Raw genomic sequence first — 19,891 nt, forward strand, 5'->3', positions numbered from 1 at the left:
TGATTAGCGCATGAGCCCTTACTGCCCACAAAATAGGTTGGCAGTAAAGGCCTACGCTATAATCTTCATCTTTAATGGACATGTGCTAATGGGAACATTAGTGTGTGGCCCATTAATACATAAATTAATAGGCCATTTTACTTCTGTTCTAAAAATGGTGTTAGCGCATGGGAAAGACCCACATAAGGGTATGTTAAGGCCACTTTAGTGCTGCTTTTATAGAAGGGCCCCTTAAATTTCCAAACACTCGGGGGACAAGGATCTGCAGCCAAGTCTGGTTCCAGAAGTAGTTGTGGGTGTGCTTTTTGCATATTAAACTTGTAACACATGAAATGAAAGGTGCTTCATAAATTTGCCTTATTTTTATTTTTCTCAAAAGTACCTAGTTTTCTTTGACTCAAAAATAGTAGAAAGAGGAAATGTAATACCTTTGGGAAGTTTGATTGTTAAAGAATTAATGCAAAGAACATGGATTTCAAAACTGAGAGGTTATGCAATACAGGTTAAACCAGTTTTTGTAAGAATTGGTAGACTTTTTTTTGAAGTTAGTGATCTTAAACTTCTGTTTTTGCTTCTGCCAGAGGAAGATTAATAAATGAAGAGAAACATATCATTTTTCTTTAGGTGCAGATATGTGTTAATGCAAACATTCAAGATTCCATATTAAGCAGTGGAGGCTGGCTTTCTTTTCTCGCGTCATCGCTTTCATTTTTTTGTATTTTTTTCTGTTTACTGCATTGTGGCTATGCAGGAAATATTTTGTTTACTGGGTAAAGGATGTAAAATCTCACTTAGGTCTCAAATAACAAACCAAAAAACTTTTGAAAGATGAGACTAGTGTTGCTTAAATGTACAGCATCCTTTTCTGTGAGGTTTACCAGCATCACAAAGCACGGCCTAGCTAAGTGAAAGGAGATTGCGGGCAGACGCTTCACAGCCTGAATCAGGCTATTTTCTTTAAAATCACTGCATGCTGTAAAAAAACAGATGGAGGTTTCAGTTTGGCCCTGTGTCAAATACTCAGGAATTTCACGCTCTGGTTACTTTGGAAGAGCTTTCCAAATGTTGTGGTTGAATGTTATTGAGGTCATTCACCTAGTTGATTGTAAACTAAATTATATAAAATTAAGCTTTAAATCAAAATAGATTACATGTAATTCCAGTTCAGAGATATAGTGAATGATTTTTTTTCTCATTTCAAGTATGGCTGTAGATTGTTGTTCCGAGTATTTTTTTTTTTTTTTTAAGACTGACTAACATAGTGCATTTACTACAGGAAGACAACATGCACTTTGGGTCTTTGCTGTGGGCATTTAACTATGAGTATTTGATCTCCGAAGCTATTTTTAACTGCAGTAGTGGAAGCCAAGTATAATAGACTAGTGAAGAGAATTTAAACCTTTCTCTCACTAACAGAGGGTTGCTATACAAGTATTGACTGCTTTCTTAAGATGATTGGAGGACTGGCCCAGCAACTCAGTGGTACTACCATCTACTGCCATGAAGAGACATCTGCATTTGTGCATCGGTTAGTGTGCATTTAGTTTGTTATTATGCACCTAACAAATTTAACTCCTCATTCTATAACTGGTTGCCTAAACACAGGCAAGCAAAAAAAAAAAAGAGCAGAACACCCCCCCCCCCACCCCATGTAGTCCAAAATAAAGCAAGCAACAAAGTAGGAATGAGTGAGGCTTTCCACACCTAAAAAGTGTGCCAAATTTATTTCCCAAGCACCAACAAGTAGGGTCATTTTTTTCTGTTTGTTGGTGCTTGGGAAGTAAATTTGGACTGTTATTCTGGCACACTTTTTTTTGGTGTGGAAGGCCTCGTTCAATATCCCTACGTTCAATATCCCTACATTTTTGTTTGCCTAAACATAGGCGCCATTTGTGGACCTACATTCATAGAATACTGTTTATGCAAGTAAGTGTGCACATAGGAGTCCTTTTGCCAAGCTGCAGGAAAAGGGCCCTGTGCTAGTGGCGGGGCTTTTTCCCACGTGCCAGGGCCGTTTTTCCTGCAGCTGGTAAAAGCCTCCCCCTCCCCCAAAGAAAATGGTCACGCGGTGAGATAGCTCTTATCGCATGGCCATGTGGCAGGGAGCCCTTACCGCCACCCATTGAGGTGGCGATAAGAGCTCCCGCGCTAACCCGGCAGTAACCGGGCAGCATGTGGTGTTGCCCGATTACCACTGGTCTATAGTCATGCAACCCCATTTCCAGGGGTTTTCTTTTTCTCCCGGAAATGACATGAACTTGAGGCGGTACTACCGCTGGTGGCCTCGTTGGGCCGGCGGTAGTCCCGGAAGAGTGAGCGGTAAGTCCACATTGGGCTTATCGCCGCTTTGTAAAAGGGCCCCATTAGTGTTTACCAAGTAAGTGTGCACTTAGTGCACACACTATCAGGGGCATTTTCGAAAGAGAAGGGCGCCCATCTTTCGTCACAAATTGGGAGATTGGCGTCCTTCTCTCTGGGTCGGCCAAATCGGCAAAATGGAAAGCCGATTTTGGACGCCCTAAACTGCACTCCGTCACGGGGACGACTAAAGTTCCTGGGGGCATGTCAGAGGTGTAGGGAAAAGGGACTGGGGTGTGCTTAAGAGATGGGTGTCCTCAGCCGATAATGGAAAAAAGAAGGGCATCCCTGACGAGCATTTGGCCGACTTTACTTGGTCCCTTTTTCTTCACGACCAAGCCTCGAAAGGTGCCCCAACTGACCAGATGACCACCAGAGGGAATCGTGGATGACCTCCCCTTACTCCCCCAGTGGTCACCAACCCCTTCCTACCCCCCCAAAAAAATTAAAAAACGTATTTTTCCAGCCTCTATGCCAGCCTCAAATGTCATACCCAGCTCTATCGCAGCAGTATACAGGTCCCTGGAGCAGTTTTTAGTGGGTGCAGTGCACTTCAGGCAGGCAGACCCAGGACCCCCCCCCCCCTACCTGTTACACTTGTGGTGGTAAATGTGAGCCCTCCAAAACCCACCAGAAACCCACTGTACCCACATGTAGGTGCCCCCTTCACCCATAAGGGCTATGGTAGTGTTGTACAGTTGTGGGGAGCGGGTTTTGGGGGGGCTCAGCACCCACGGTAAGGGAGCTATGCACCTGGGAGCAATTTGTGAAGTCCATTGCAGTGCCCCCTAGGATGCCCGGTTGGTGTCCTGGCATGTGAGGGGGACTGGTGCACTATGAATGCTGGCTCCTCTTACGACCAAATGGCTTGGATTTGGTCGTTTTTGAGATGGGCGAAAACCGAGGTTGCGCATCTCTAAGGTCGCCCACCTCAGCATTTAGGTCGACCATCTCTAAGGTCCACCTAAATGTTGAGATTTGGGCATCCTTGACCGTATTATCGAAATGAAAGATGGACGCCCTTCTTGTTTCGATAATACGGGATGCCCCGCCCCTTCACGGGGACGTCCTCAGAGATGGTCGTCCTCAGAGATGGTCGTCCCCGTTCGATTATACCCCTCTTAGTGTATACACAAGTAAGTGTGCACTTAGTGCGTACGCATGTTAAGTGTGCACTTAGTGTTTACACATGTGTGCATGTATGAGTGCAAATGGCAGGCGAACATTCAGTGCTATTCAATAATGTAGACGTGCCACTGCATCGGGTGTAACATGTGGGCGGGGCATAGGTGTGTTTTCAACGTATGTGAGCATCATGCTGTACTTAGGTGTGTCCATTTACACCAGCCACTGACATGGTGTAAGCAGGTGCACCAAAATGTAGGTGTGTTGACTTACTTTATTCTGTAACAACATCTTGGTTCCAGATGAGACTATAGAATTAGCACCCCACGCACACCATTGTGGCACTCAGTTATAGAATTGAATTTAGGCATACAACTCACTATGCATATTCTGTAACAATGTGCGCCGAACTTCAACAAAAAGTAGCCTGTATAACCTGTATATGAGTTCTCTTGGTCAGCTTTCACTGGCATCTGACCAGATGGTACTATCTTATGCAGATGATAAGAATGTTAGGCTATAGATTCTGTTTCTTTCAAAATTTATAGCTGTATAAATAGGATAAAACTGGTCTGATAGAGTCAAACTGAAACTTAATGCTAATAAGACCAAGATTTTATGGTTTGCTATGGATTCAACTAAAATTCCTCAGACTGTAAAGAGTCTCTTTATAGAACAGCACTGAGTGCAGATTTTTTTCTGTCTATTTTTCAACACCACTTACTGAATCTGGCCCCATGTCAATAGTAGATATAAGTGCTCACACCTAAATGAGTGAGGAGTAGCCTAATGGTTAGTGCAGCAGACTGAGATCCTATGGAACTGTGTTGAATTCCCCCTGCAGCTCCTTGTGATCCTGGGCAAGCCACTTACCAGCTCATTTTTGAAAGAGATCCCTGGCCATCTTCCGACACAAATCGGGAGATGGCCGGCGATCTCCTGAACCCGGCCAAATCGGTATAATTGAAAGCCGATTTTGGCCGGCACCAACTGCTTTCAGTTGCGGAGCCAGCAAAACTTCAAGGGAGCGTGTCGGTAGGGTAGTGAAGGCAGGACGAGGGTGGGACAGGGGCGTGCTCATGAGATGGCCGGCTTCGCCCGATAATGGGAAAAAAAAAGCCAGGCATGACGAGCATTTCGCCGGCTTTACTTGGTCCCTTTTTTTTCACGACCAAGCTTCACAAAGGAGCCCCAACTGACCAAATGACCACCAGAGGGAATCGGGGATCACCTCTCCTTACTCCCCCAGTGGTCACCAACCCCCTCCCACCCAAAAAAAAAACAAAAACTTTTTTGCCAGCCTCTATGCCAGCCTGAAATGTCATACCTAGCTCCCTGACAGCAGTATGCAAGTCCCTGGAGCAGTTTTTTGTGGGTGCAGTGCACTTCAGGCAGGTGGACCCCCCCTACCTGTTACACTTGTGGTGGTAAATGGGAGCCCTCCAAACCCCCCAAAACCCACTGTACCCACATAGAGGTGCCCCCCTTCACCCCTAAGGGCTATGGTAATGGTGTAGAGTTGTGGGGGGGATTTGGGGGGGCTCAGCACACAAGGTAAGGGAGCTATGTACCTTGGAGCTATTGTTATTTTTTTTTTAATTTTTAGAAGTGCCCCCTAGGGTGCCCGGTTGGTGTCCTGGCATGTGAGGGGGTTTTGTATCTATGTTCTGTCCTGCAGAAAGATCAGTGGCATTGTTAGAAATTTGTTGCAGTAATGACAAAACTGCTACTTCTCTTCAACTCTGAGAGGAATTGCAACCTGGAATCCCACTTCTCTTGCTCCTGCTCTGAAGGCAATGGTGGAATTCTGATGCTCCTCTTACTGTTGTCCCAGGTCCTTCTTTGCCTAATGTGTTACATTATTTATTTATTTTATTTATTTATTGTGATTTATTAACCGCCTTTATGATGAGATTCACCCAAGGCAGTGTACAGTAGGTACAGTTTAACATAAAACCTACAATTTTGTTAACAGCATAACAATAGTAAAATAACCAAAAATAAACATAAATACAATAAATGACGTACAATCTCAGGTCAGAAAAAACTCTTCATATAGTACGTAAACTTAATTCTCTTAACCTTCAAACAGAATGAAAAACCACATGCACTTACACAGGTCTTATTGTTTCCAAGGGAATTTGTTCAGTCAAGTTTATAATAGTTCAAAATTGGCATAAGATTATAATCCACTTATATCACACGCTGTCTTCATATGTTGATAACATCAACTAGCAGTGAGATATATCCCCAATACCCAACAGGGAATCCCCATTTCGCTGAAGCTGTGTCGGGGTAGAGATCTTGTGCCATGACCACTGAGAACTAAAGCTAAACAGGGCAACCTGAAGATATGAAGATTTGAAGACAGCGTGTGAGATAAGTGGATTATAATCTTATGCCAGTCTGAACTGTTATAAATTTGACTGGATAGATTCCTTTGGGATCATTAAGGCCTGTGTAAGTGTCTGTGGTTTTTCATTCTGTTTGAAGATTAAGAGACTTAAGTTTATGTACTTTATGAAGAGTGGTGTTTTTTTTCTGATCTGTGATGGTACGTTAGGCTCTAGCCATTATGATGGCAGCTTGAGCTGTATTTCTGAGGTCTTTTTTCTCTAAAATATTTAAAGTGCTTTAGTGTTCTCTTTCATTCAAACTGTTACCATTTGCCAATTTATTATAAAGTTGATCAAAATATTTTTCATCATTTTGACTTCAAAGGTCTTACGTTCCTAGGCTGTCTTAAAATTTCCTTTTAGTATTCTTACCGTAAGATCATTTATGCAGTATTCTGGTTTTGTGAAGTGCTGTCCCACAGAGGTGGCATCCTGATTGGCATTGGAATGTTTAATATTGTATCTTTGTAAATTGAGCCTCATCTTTAGCATCTGGCTTTCATCTCCAATATAGCACCCTTCTTCACACTTTTTGCATTGAATGATATATGCCATATTTGAGAATAAGCATGTAAAGGATCCCCTTATGCTGAATGTTTTTCCCAAGTGAGTGATTGTTGGATCCTGTGAAATGTGTTGGCACGGTTTGCAGCTAGGCGTATTGCAGGGAAGTGTGCTGTTCTCTTCCTTTTGAGCTTGTATTGGGAGTTTGCTTTTCACTAATTTCTGTCTTCAAATTAGGTGGCTGTTGGAAGGCCAGTACTGGTGGGGCTGGGAATATCTCTTTCAGTAATTCATCCTCCTGGAGTAGTGGCTGTAGGTCTTTTATAAATACCTCCACAACTTCAATTTTTCTAGATCTGGATTATATGTCACAAGAGGGATATTCTCTTTGTGGCCTTCAGTAGGCTTTCTCTAGGTATTTTAAGAGAAGAAGCAATATTCTTGGAGATTATTTTGGGGGTGTAGCTTTTTTTTTTTTTAAAGGAATCAATCAGGATTTTGAGGTGTTTATCTCTGTCTCTTGGGTCCAGAGCAGATACGGTAGTATCGTGTGGCTTGGCTGTGTAGAAGCTGGATTTGTGGAGATAGCTGCATCTGTCTGTAGGTTTCCTGTATATTGATGTTTGTATATAGCTATTGCAGATGGAAACTGTGCTGTCTAGAAAGTTGACTTTTTCTGAGGAGTAGTCAATTTTCAATTTGATTGTAGAATGGTATGTATTGAAGGAACAGTAAAATTGAGAGTCTTCTTCTCCCTCATTCCAAATCATGAACATGTCATCAATATACCGGTAGTATTTTAAGGGTTTAGTTTGATATGTATTCAAAATGTCTCTTCCAGTTCTGCCATGAAAGGATTAGCATATTGGGGTGCCATTCTGGTGCTCATAACAGTTCCCATGATTTGCAGATAGATATCATTGTTAAAAGGAAAGGGAAATCTTTCTGAGGTTTTTGCAACTACATTCAAAGTGGTTTACATATATATTCAGGTACTTATTTTGTACCAGGGGCAATGGAGGGTTAAGTGACTTGCCCAGAGTCACAAGGAGCTGCAGTGGGAACTGAACTCAGTTCCCCAGGATCAAAGTCCACTGCACTAACCACTAGGCTACTCCTCCACTCCAAAGCAGAAATAGTTGTGAGTTAGGATGATTTCAATTAATTTTGTAATGGTTTCTGGTGAGTATTGGTGTTCCAGGGTGGATGGTTTTAGGAATTTATCACATGCAGCTATGCCATCTGCATGGGGAATGTTGCTTATAGTGCTTCTACATCCATTGTGACCAGAAGAGTATCTGATGGTATCAGCTTGATGTTTTTTTTTATATGATCACTTTTGTTTAATATTTTTATCAATGTTCAATACAGTACAAACAACTGTATAAGGCAATAGAAGAAAAGAAGTAAGGGAGAGGAAAAGGAAAAAAAAACAAAACAAAAAACATGCACATGCCAAATTCATTAAGAGAACAGCAGCTAGTGATATTAAGCACAGCATGGTACATTTTGATATTTTTAGTTTGTTCAGAAAGTCTGTGGTGTCTTATATGAAGCTGTTTGTCTTGTGCACAAAAGGTGTAAGAATCCCCTCTATAAATACAGATATTTAGTCTGTAAGTGTGCCAGTACCAGATATGATTGGTCTCTCAGGGTTTCCAGGTTTATGGATTTTAGGTACTACTACTATTAAACATTTCTATAGCGCTACTAGACTTACGCAGCGCTGTACAAATTAACATGAAAAGACAGTCCCTGCTCAACAGAGCTTACAATCTAAATTGTAAATTGTAAATCTAAGTGTGCCCACAGAAGGATGGTTTGGAATGAGTTTCTTTAGATGTGGCTGTACTTGCTTTGGAAGTGTTTTGATAATGTTTTTCAGCTGTTTTGTATAATCCTGCGTGGGTTCCTCAGTTTCCTGTAGTATGTGTTGTCTGAGAGCTGTCTGTGTCGTTCTTCAATGTATCTTTGTGTGTCCATAATCACTACAGAGCCTCCTTTGTCTGTAGGTTTGATGACAATGTTTTGGTTATTTTGTAGGTTTTTTTTTTTTAATGGTCTTTCTGGTGGAGACATGTTGTACAGAATTTTCTTTTGTTTCTGGGAAAGTTGTGATTTAACCCTATGTCTGAAACTTTCTATGTAGTTGTCTAGTATATTATCTTGTCCATTGTGTGGGGTGAAATACTTGTTCTTCTGTTTAAAATTGTTTTCCAGTCTGTTGGGAGTATCTTTTTTTTTTGTGGAAATGTACCTTCAAGCGGAGCTTTCTAAAGAATTCTTCCAGTCTGAGTATAGTTGAATTTCATCCAGTTTGCTGGAGGGACAAAATGAAAGTCCTTTTGAGAGTACAGAGATCTCATACTTTGATAATTGGTAGTTCGAGATGTTTACTATCCCCATTTGATTTGCTTTTACATCAGTGTGGTCAGTGGAGGTTTGCCTGCAAAGCATCTGCTGACTTTCATGATCTCCTAGTTTGTTTGCATTCTGATTCACATATAGGTAGATTGGAGAGTGTATCCAAGTTGTTTGGGTCTGCCTGTGCTCCGAGATTAGATGCTGTTCTCTCTGTGGTTCTGCGGGAGAGAAGTCAGCTTTTTTTCTTTCTAATGGATAGCAATGTATTGTTTGTTTTTTTTTTTGCTTGTAGGTCTTTTTCAGTTGCCCGATAAGGTAGGGATTTAACTCTTTCATGGTCCTTATGATTTGATGTGAGATGCCAACACATCTCACAGGATCCTACGTTCACTCACATGGGAAAAACATTCAGCATAAGGGGATTCTTTACATGCTTTTCATCAGATGTGGTATATATCATTCAATGCAAAAAGTGTGAAGATGGGTGCTATGTTGGAGAAACAAGTCAATGCTAAAGACAAGGGTCAATTTACTTAGATTCAATATTAAACATTTCAGTGCCAACCAGGATGTCATCTCTAAAAGGAAATGTTAAGACAATCCAGGAACATAAGACCTTTGAAATCAAAATGAGGAAATATTTTGACACCCACCAGACTGGTGTTAACAAAGATCTGGGTTTCCTAGACCATAACATTCTACTGCTTTGTTACCCTCTTATCAACCATCAATCTCTCCATGACTCTCATCCACCCAGCCTGTTTCTCACCTAACCTACCCCCCTCTCTCTTCCTGTGAGACTGTCATTGGAATGCTTTTGTGTTTCATGTATATATTCTGATATTTGTCAATATTTGCCTATTTCCAGTATGAAGAAGGGTTACCTTCGAAAGCTAATCAAAAATGTATTGTTAGTTCAATAAAAAAGGTATCATCTTATTTTCTTTTCTATGTTTTGATTTACTTCTATTTATTACCTTTAAAAGTTGGCTAATATGGCTACCACACCAGTTTACTCAAGACTAAATAGTGGAGCCTGCTACTATAAGAGGTAGACACCTCAAGAGGTACAGAAGGTGTGATGGAGTGAGTCGAGTGAACACAGTTCCCCTTAACTGTATTCCCTCTCAGGGCTACCTTAAAAGAGAAAGCTAGGTAGACTGCTGAGCCAAGAGGATGGGATCAAGTTAGAAGAATGAAAAACCAAATTATTCAGGGTCGTCAAGTCGCAGGAGGAATGTGAACAATTACAGGAGGACCTTGCGAGACTGGGAGAATGGGCGTGCAAGTGGCAGATGAAGTTCAATGTTGACAAGTGCAAAGTGATGCATGTGGGTAAGAGGAACCCGAATTATAGCTACGTCTTGCAAGGTTCCGCGTTAGGAGTTACGGATTAAGAAAGGGATCTGGGTGTCGTCGTCGATGATACGCTGAAACCTTCTGCTCAGTGTGCTGCTGCGGCTAGGAAAGCGAATAGAATGTTGGGTGTTATTAGGAAGGGTATGGAGTCCAGGTGTGCGGATGTTATAATGCCGTTGTATCGCTCCATGGTGCGACCGCACCTGGAGTATTGTGTTCAGTACTGGTCTCCGTATCTCAAAAAAGATATAGTAGAATTGGAAAAGGTACAGCGAAGGGCGACGAAAATGATAGTGGGGATGGGACGACTTTCCTATGAAGAGAGGCTGAGAAGGCTAGGGCTTTTCAGCTTGGAGAAGAGACGGCTGCGGGGAGATATGATAGAAGTGTATAAAATAATGAGTGGAATGGATTGGGTGGATGTGAAGCGACTGTTCACGCTATCCAAAAATACTAGGACTAGAGGGCATGAGTTGAAGCTACAGTGTGGTAAATTTAAAACGAATCGGAGAAAATTTTTCTTCACCCAACGTGTAATTAGACTCTGGAATTCGTTGCCGGAGAACGTGGTTCGGGCGGTTAGCTTGACGGAGTTTAAAAAGGGGTTAGATAGATTCCTAAAGGACAAGTCCATAGACCGCTATTAAATGGACTTGGAAAAATTCCGCATTTTTAGGTATAACTTGTCTGGAATGTTTTTACATTTGGGGAGCGTGCCAGGTGCCCTTGACCTGGATTGGCCACTGTCGGTGACAGGATGCTGGGCTAGATGGACCTTTGGTCTTTCCCAGTATGGCACTACTTATGTACTTATGTAAAGTATGAATAAAATGGAGGGAGGCCCACGGCTTGAAAAGAAAGCTTCCAAGGAGCCTCCATGATCCAGGGACTGTAGACCAAAAAGCTGAATGAGGGGTTGATGTAGAAAGCTGCATGGTAGAGTTTCTAGCCAAATGGCTTCTACTGTGAATTTTTCAGAAAACATTTCTCAGGGGATGCAGTATTCAATGAGCATGCAAATTACTGCTGCATTAAAATGATGTCATTCATCTGGAGCTCATTACAAAATGTCCCTGTTCCTGTCGGTGTGTGAGTAGTGATTGGCTCAGGCACTGGGAAGAACAGGGACATTAAAAAAAAAAAAATCAAAAACAAAATAAAAACAAAGCTGCAGACAAAATCCATGGCCCCCTGACCTGATCCACTCTCTGCATTCTCCCCGACATAATCCCCCCCTCAAAATCCCTAGGGAACTAAAAAATAAAAATCCCTGGTAGTCTAGTGGCAACCCTCACGACCTCCTTTCCCTTGACTTCAAAAACAATTCCCTAACATATAGTGTCTGTGCTTCCCCGGGCCACACTGGGTTGAGCTGGTCTGCTATTCAATATAAGGGATTTTTTCCCCCTTTATTTAGCAGACTGATCCTGCTTGGTGCATTCCAGGATGCACTATGTGGGGTCAGACGCCTCCATTTTTCAAGATGGAGACACCAGTGGCAAGAGCAAATGGCATCACGAGCAGGGGGTTGTGTGTGTGTGTGGGGGGGGGGGGAGGAGGGGTTGCCGCTAGATAAAGGATATCAAACCTTATTTTTTGTTTTGTTTTCTCATTTCATCATTCTGGGTGTGTATACTGTAGATGTTCCTTTAAGCTAGTACTCAGGTCCTCACATAAATCTTACCCAATCTCTCACCTCTGTTCTTTAAATTGGCTTTCACAAGCATATTTAAATTACATTAATTCTGACATGAGAATAGTTGTGACCTTTTTTTTTTAGTATTTCAAAATCATTTTTTATGAAAATAAAAGAAATCCCTCCTTAAATTCTTAAGAAAAGAATCATTTTCACATGATTCTCAATGTTATACTCTCTGAAAGATTCCACTCATGTTCCATGGGGGTATGTATACTCTGTCTTCTGAATATCTTTGTCTCCCATTTTTTTATTAAAATATCAAAACAAGAGGTTCCCTCAGAACTTAAGGATGCTAGCATATAGAATGTGCATAGTCCATATGTACGCATTGATCTGATGACATCTCCACTTTATATGAGTCCTCATATCCCCTCTGAAATATCCTGAAAATTCCATTGCAGCTGTTTCTGGATCTTTTGAAATGAAATCTCCTTGCAATGGAGGTCCTTCATTTTAACATATGCCACTGGATGGGGGTCTGTACACTTATATGGGGGGGTTGATGTGTATAGTATATATATTTGGGTGGGTAGTGGGGATGCAGGGTATTTTTTTTGGGGGGGGAGGGGTATGGTTGTATATGTGGGTAGGAGGTGTGGATTGAAGTGTGTTTGTGTAGCTAGGGTCTTGGGGGGGGGGATTGTGAGGCATGATGGTATATGTGTGTGGGAGGGCTATTGGTTATTTGTTCTTTGATTGTATCAGTGTGGTGGAAGTGTACTTGGGGCAGGACTGTATGGAGGGGTATTTGCTTGTGGGGTGTCAGTGGTGAAGTATAGGGGTGGTTTCATGGGAAGTGCCTTTCTGCACCATCCTTCATCAAATATAACTGTGAGAAATTGTCAACACAAATTAATTTTTTTAAAGAAAGAACTACCGCAGTTTTTTCCATCTCTGGTGTGTGTATGAGTCAGCTGTTGGAGGGGTATGGGTGTGGAAAGCAACAGGAATATATTTTTTTATACCGGGCTCTACAGAAATACAAATTCAGTGTGTCTAGTTTTCATACTCATTCAAGATATTCACTTTTTGTCCTTCATGCCAAATCTGGTGGAACTTTATCCCTTTATGAAGAATTATAGTGCTTATGAATAGACAGAAGCATTGATCCTTTTTACACAATTCTTTCCAACATTCCATATGAAAGACTGAACCGTACAAAAAAAATCTGTTCAACAGATGTATTCAATAAAGTTATCTTTTGAACTTGGTATCTGTCTAACAATTTCTTGTCCACAAATTCCTTGGCTTGATCATAGTCTACAAATATACAAGCATACTGTAACTTTTCAAAATAACTCATAATTTAGTTGGACATAAAAACAGTAGTTACTTCAGTGCATTCTGTAGTACGGTTAAAGCAGTCATATGACAGAAATCGTATCCCAAATGAATGATTCAGTGCTGGCCCAACCATTAGGTGACTAGTCAGTCACCTAGGACTGCAGCTTCGGGGAGCAGCTACAGTCCAAGTAAAACTATAGATGCCGACAGCCATGCAAACAAAGGGGGTTTGGACAAATTCCTGAGGGAAAAGTCTATTGAGCATTATTCATTTTTTTGGGGGGTGGGGTGGGGGGGTTGCCGGGTTCTTGAAGCCTGGATTGGCTGCTGTCGGAGATAGGATGCTGGGCTTGATGGACCCTTGGTCTTTTCCCAGTATGGCGGTGCTTATGTACTTATGCTTATGTAAATCAGAGAATCATCAGCGTGTACTTTTACCTTCAGGAAGAATGGGCAGTTTTCAAATAGGGGAAGCAGAAGAAGAACAAACACAGTCCCTAACAAAGCAGGAAAGAAGGAGCAGAATGGAAGTGACCAACGTATAAGGATACGGCAAAAAAAAAAAAACAAAAAACAGAACAGTAGCCCTTGTAGACACACAAACCAAACAGTCACAACATCGTCTGTTGCTCTTTCATTTGTTACCCTTGTTGTGACTGTTTGGCAACATATAAGGATGTCACTTGAGCCACAATCTGGTTTAATGTGTATTATATTGCCTTCATTATTTGTATGAGTAATTCTCTCTCTCTCTGTCTATCTACCGCTTTGGTAGAAACACAGCATATCAAATGCGTGACCCTTCTCTCTTTCTCTCTCTCACCCCACTCTCACGCTGTGTTTCAAGTAATGAAAAAAAACTATACAAAACTTGTTTTCTGCATAACTCTGTCAAAACATGACCAGTTTCAATTAAAATTTGGGATATATCATCCTGAATAAATTTGCAGTAAGACTACACCCAAACAATGTCACTTCACTACCTGGTTCTTCAACTGTCCTGATGTTTTCTTCCATGTGAACCGATCAGGCCATGCATTTTCCTGCCTGGTGATCAGTTGAGCCCGTTTTTCACAATTTATTCAAAATATATTCTATGCTTACCCTCTTCTTTTGTCAGGAAACTCTTGCACCAGTCTGAGAACCGTAGCATTCTCCAACTACAAATTTTTAATTAGATTCTTCTGACTGAAAACCATGGTAGTAGTTTATGTTTAAAGCACAATTGCATCTGTGCATATCATGACAGTAATTGCTAGGTGATGGCGACATTGTTTAGGCGAGGTGGCTGGTGTTGAGTGTAGGCTTATCGCAACACATATAGCCAAGATTAATATTAAAATATTTTGTTAATATTTGATATTTAAAAAAGTGTGATGTGTGGGGGTGGAGGGGGTAGAAATTCGAAGGTTCACCTAGGATAGGGCACCTAATACCCTTACACTGTAAAACTGACTGAAAATACAGCTATAGGAGTCCTTTTATTAAGCAATGGTGGACACTAAGCAGCAGGAAAATGCACTACTGTGGAGTGTGCTCAGATGTCCCGTGGTAGTGTTGGCATCTATGCACATTTTCCAATGCGCTAAAAATACTTTTATTTTGTAGCGCCTAGGGGCTTATTTGTGGGGGTGGAGAGTATGTATGCCCAGCATTAATTGGTTAGTGCATGGTTAGTGTGTCAGCCCTTTCGGCCTACTAAATAGGTGTCAATAAGGACTTAGCACATGCCCATTAATTGTGGAAATGAAAAATTGGCCGTTTTTCGTCTGCACTAAAAGTGGCTTCAGCGTGCGGGGAAACCCACGTGCTAGTCTTAGCTCAGGTGGCCTATCAGAGCAGCTTAGTAAAAGGGCTCCGTGGTTTGGAAAGCATTTGATGGGATCCCAGTATAACAAATTTATTACACATGTAGGGATGAGAATTGCCAAAACTCAAACATAGTATATAAAAAAAGAGGCTTTATTATAATCATGTCCAATCCACATCCTCCTAACACCTTTTATATGTTGTAATTTACCCCATAAACTCAATCCCTGTGCTCTTTAATAGCAGTATTAAAGTGACTTTTTGTTGTTTTAATTGGAGAAGAAACCCTTCTTTAACTTGTCTGCAAGTCATAATGTGTGCAGTAATTTTTTCAGTCATTGGATAGAAAACCTAAAATTTAGTATACTTGTCCAAGGTTAAAAAAAAAAGCGCAATCCTGTGCTAAAATGTGGCAGTAGATCATGTTGCTGTAAGAAGAAAAGGGCATATAGGGGATCCACAGGTCAAGGTTTGTGCCTTTGAGAGAGTCTGTGTGTGCAGACTATCTAAGTGATTTCTGGCAGCTCACTTGTTTTAACGAAATGCAAGAAAAGAAATCTTTCCTTGTGATTTTTCAAACGACCATATCCAAAAGCCTGCTGTGGTTCATTTCCAGAGTTTCATGAGAATGCAAAGCTGCAAAAAAACACATCCTGGTCAGCTGACCAACGATGATTATTGGCCTAATGGACTAGATTCTATATATTGTGCTCAAAAAAATCGGCACCGAAATAAAATTCTCCTAAACATATTCTATAAAGTACACCTTAATTTAGGCGTACTTTATAGAATAAGCCTAAATTTCCATGCGGTATATAGAATACCTCGAGCACTGCTCTGTGCGACTAAATTTAGTCAGGGGCAGTTACGCCAAGTAAAACTTGGTGTAAATTCCGATGCCTAAATTATGCATGGACCGGGTGTATTCTATAACACCGTGCATAGATTTTAGAAACGCCCATGACCCGCCCATGGCCACACCCACTTTTCAACTACTTGACTTAGAATTTGCACCCTACACGTTACAGACTACGCTTAGACAGTTCTGCGTGTAAATTCTAATTAATGATAATTAGTGCTGATAATTGGTTAACATCCAATTTTCAACGCTGATTATCTTGTTAACCAATTAACTTATGTGTATTGTTATGGAATATGCTTCGATTTCCACACAGAAATCTCAGCATGATACATATTTATTTATTTATTTTTAGTACATTTATACCCCACATTATCCCACAAGACCGGGCTCAATGTGGCTTACACTATTACAAATGGCTACATCTCAGGGAGAGTACAGATACAAGGAAGCCAAAGGAAGGGGTAACAACATGTGGATAAGACAGGGGTGCATGTCGAGGTAGGTGCAGTTGGGGGACTGGTGGGCACGGCTGAAGTGAGGAAGGCTAGGATTTAGTATTGACAGTGGGATAAGCATTCTTGAATAAATATGTCTTTAAGGATGACTTGAAGAGCTGGTGGTCATCTATCTCCTTCAGCTGCCGTGGTAGAACATTCCAAGATTTCGGGCTGACGTATGAGAAGGTTGATGCGAAAAGTAATTTATATTTAACATTCTTGCAACTTGGAAAGTGTAAGTTGAGGAAGGATCTAGCAGACACTGATGCATTTCTAGAAGGTAGATGTATCAAATCTAGCATATAGGAAGGGCCTTCCCCAGGATTCTATATATTTCTCGATTAAGTCAGACGCCCTAAAAGTGACATGTTTGGCTATCTTGTCCCCAAATACTTTACAATTTGTGCAAAATGTGCCAGAACTGAGCCCAGGTCACATCAGATCAGAAGATTATTTATGCAGCTGTTTTATTCTTTTCTGATATCCAGTCCAGTTATTTCAGTGATGGTCCTCAACTCCTTCAGAAACCCTGCAAGCATGGAGGAGTGGCCTAATGGTTAATTCAGCGGGCTTTGATCCTAGCAACCTGGGTTCAATTCCCACTGCAACTCCTTGTGACCTTGGACAAGTCACTTAACTCTCCATTGCCCCAGGTACAAAAACTTAATTGTGAGCCCTCTAGGGACAGAGAAAGTACCTGCATATACCTCTAGATTCTGTTTATTCTGCCTAGAGTTACATGTGGTTCTGTGCATAAATCTAGGTGTTTTCTATAACTACGCACGTAGATTAATTGTTTTAACAAGCTGTTAAGTGTTGTTAACAGCTCTTAAGCAAGAACGAGCACTAATTGGCAAAAATTAGAATTTACATGCGTATCTGTTATGTACTGTGCCTAAATTTAATGCGCGGAGGCAAAAAGAGGCGTGTTTAGGGAGCATATAAATGGGTGTTTTGTGAGCATTCCAAAATCTACGCACATTATAAAATATGAGCCAGTGCACGTACATCTACACCCGGGGATTTACACCAGCTTTTCGTTGGCGTAAATAGACGCACATAGATTTACATGTCTGAACAATGCCTAAGCATATTCTAAATCCCGCATATAGATTTACGTGTGGTATTTAGAATACACTTAGGCGTCATTGCCTAACGTGCGCTAATTTTAGGCACCATATATAGAATCGGGCATATATTGAATGTGTACAGAGCTATATATGTCTAGTAGCGCTGTAGAAAAGATAAATAGCAGTAGCCCTAAATCCAGCCCGTATGCATCACCGTTCTTGCCTTTGCAGCATCCATAGCCCAAGCTATCCTGGGAAATAAAACTTAAGCTGGGAATTGAAGTCAGGTCCTCTGTATCACTCAGATCCACTGAGTTGGCCCAACACATAACAATTTTTCACAAGGATGTCCCAAGTGTGGCTGAAATTGATAAAATCTAGTTAATCTTGTGGTTAGGAGACTCCCTAATTTTTAAAAATTTGGATAAACATTTCAGCAGTGATTTGAACCTGCTTGGCTAGTCTGCATTTATTGTGATAGATAGAAGGAGGATCTTACCATGGTTGTGCATGCATTTATTGCAAGCAGACTGGGTTATTGCAGCTATCTTCATGCAGGTATACGTATGAAATAAATATGAAATCTTCAGTGGGTTAAAATATGGCGCTTGACTGAGGAGAAATTATTTTTAATCACGTTTCTCCAATTTTGTAATCCCATCATTTTCTATCTGTTGAAAGTTTAAGGCTTTATACCTGTCTCTTTAATTTATTTATTTGGTTTTACTAAATGCCTTTATATAGAGATTCATTCAAGGCGGTGTGAGCTATACATCTGCATAAACCTCCGTATTTGGCTTATTTTTACCTTTTTACGTACCATAAAAGCCTTTGCGGCCATCTTATTGCTTGTTTCTGAATCTGCCTAATGTTCACTTTCAAAGTACTAGACATAGAGCCTTTGTGTTTTTTGGCCCTCGGCTATGAAATTCTCTGGCACTAGTAAGCTGTTTGGAAGCAAAATATCTGAGATTTCAGAAAAGGATCAAGGCCTGGTAATTTGCTACGTGATGTACAGTGGTTGTCTTGGCTGCTGGATGCCTAGAGGTGATGCTGGTGGAGGAATGTATGAGTAGAGAGATTTGTAGAGGTGGGTTAGGTAGAGCTCGGGGTGAACTGGTGGGGCATTATTTTTATGCTGTACATCTTGTTATTATATTTTAACTCGCCTTGAGTGGTACCAAAAAGGCATGTAATTTAAATTGAAACAAATACTTGATGGTTGAATAAAGCTGCATGGAAATATAATCCTACTGTTCTTAGGAAAATCAGAACTACAACTCTATGCATACAGTGTGGCTAAATCAGGACTGGAAGGCTTACTTATGGTCAGCTCATGTCTGTAAAACTAGATCGTCACAGGAATATTAAGGCGTCAGCACAGTTTCCTAATATGTGCTTCAAAAGGTTTTACTCCGAATGCAATAAATTAATGGCACACAAGTTATTGCATTGTTAAAATATCTATGCAGACAGGAAAATAAAAAACCGCCCTGCATACTGCCAGAGTAACATGCAGCAGTTTTCTGCATCTGTGGAAGCCTTTTACTTTCTTCTTTCCTGTCAGTGCATGAGCCAGTCCCTGTTCAGTATTCAATATGCAGTTTGATTATGTGTCTTACCAGTGCCACTCAAGGTGAATTAAAATATAAGATAAGACATGCAGGATTAAAAAAATCAGCTGGTAGAGGCCAAAGTCAGCCTATTCTGTCTTCCCTCTGCACATCAATTTAGATCATTTTTGGTATTTGGTACTAAACATCGATTGACTCGTACACCGACCAGAAAGAAGAAAAAAAGATTTCTTCTTTAAGGGGGCTTTCTGATCAAGGGCATACCCTGGCTCAGGCATCTGGCAGAGGGCGTCTCTTGACCAAAGAGCCACCAAAAAACCATGTCAGTCTCTGTGATCAGTAATACTTACCTAGTCTCAGGAAAGCATCCGGTAGCATCCTCTTCCTCACCTGCTACCTGCTATTTTAGAAAGCAATAGAACATAGCAGTAGGGTTTTAGCCTGCCAACTAAGAGGACTAGGCCTTAAGCCTGGCCTTTTCTAAGATGGTGGCACTGGAGACCAGAGTGAGTAGGGATTGCTCCTACCGCCCATCTGTTGGTGAATTGGGGATTGTTTTGGGGGGAGAGGGGAGCAGTGGGTCATTCGGGCCACCAGGGTCTTTTTTTTTTTTTTTTTTTACCAAGATAGTGCTACACTTCTCAGCTGATTCTTAAAATCCCACACAATTTTTTACCACAGCTCCAAAGCCATAGTAAAGACTCAGTGCTAAGGATGAAGCAAAAAATAAAAAATGCAGCAACATTTTATTTGTTTATTTTTTTAACATTGATTGGAATTCCCAATACAGCTAGTCTGTATACATTTGTATGCCAACTGTTCTTTACTTTAGCATGACAATTTTACTGTGGATTCCCACAATATTAGCATGGGAAAATCCAGATTGAACTACTGTGCTAATGGATAGTGTCACTTATTCTACAGCTACCTGAATATGTACCTCATTCCCCATCTATTCATTAAGGGGCCCTTTTACTAAGCTGTATTAGA

At 41.0% G+C, this 19,891-nt stretch overlaps 1 protein-coding gene across 1 annotated transcript in view; it reads left to right on the forward strand.

The window, feature by feature from the left end:
* LRRC1 (leucine rich repeat containing 1) overlaps window positions 1-19,891 on the forward strand; it is a 222,038-nt gene that overhangs the window by 48,531 nt on the left and 153,616 nt on the right. The gene's annotated exons all lie outside the window — the stretch shown is intronic.

The sequence above is a fragment of the Microcaecilia unicolor genome, chromosome 3 (genome assembly GCF_901765095.1).
Source record: "Microcaecilia unicolor chromosome 3, aMicUni1.1, whole genome shotgun sequence".
Classification (NCBI taxonomy): domain Eukaryota; kingdom Metazoa; phylum Chordata; class Amphibia; order Gymnophiona; family Siphonopidae; genus Microcaecilia; species Microcaecilia unicolor.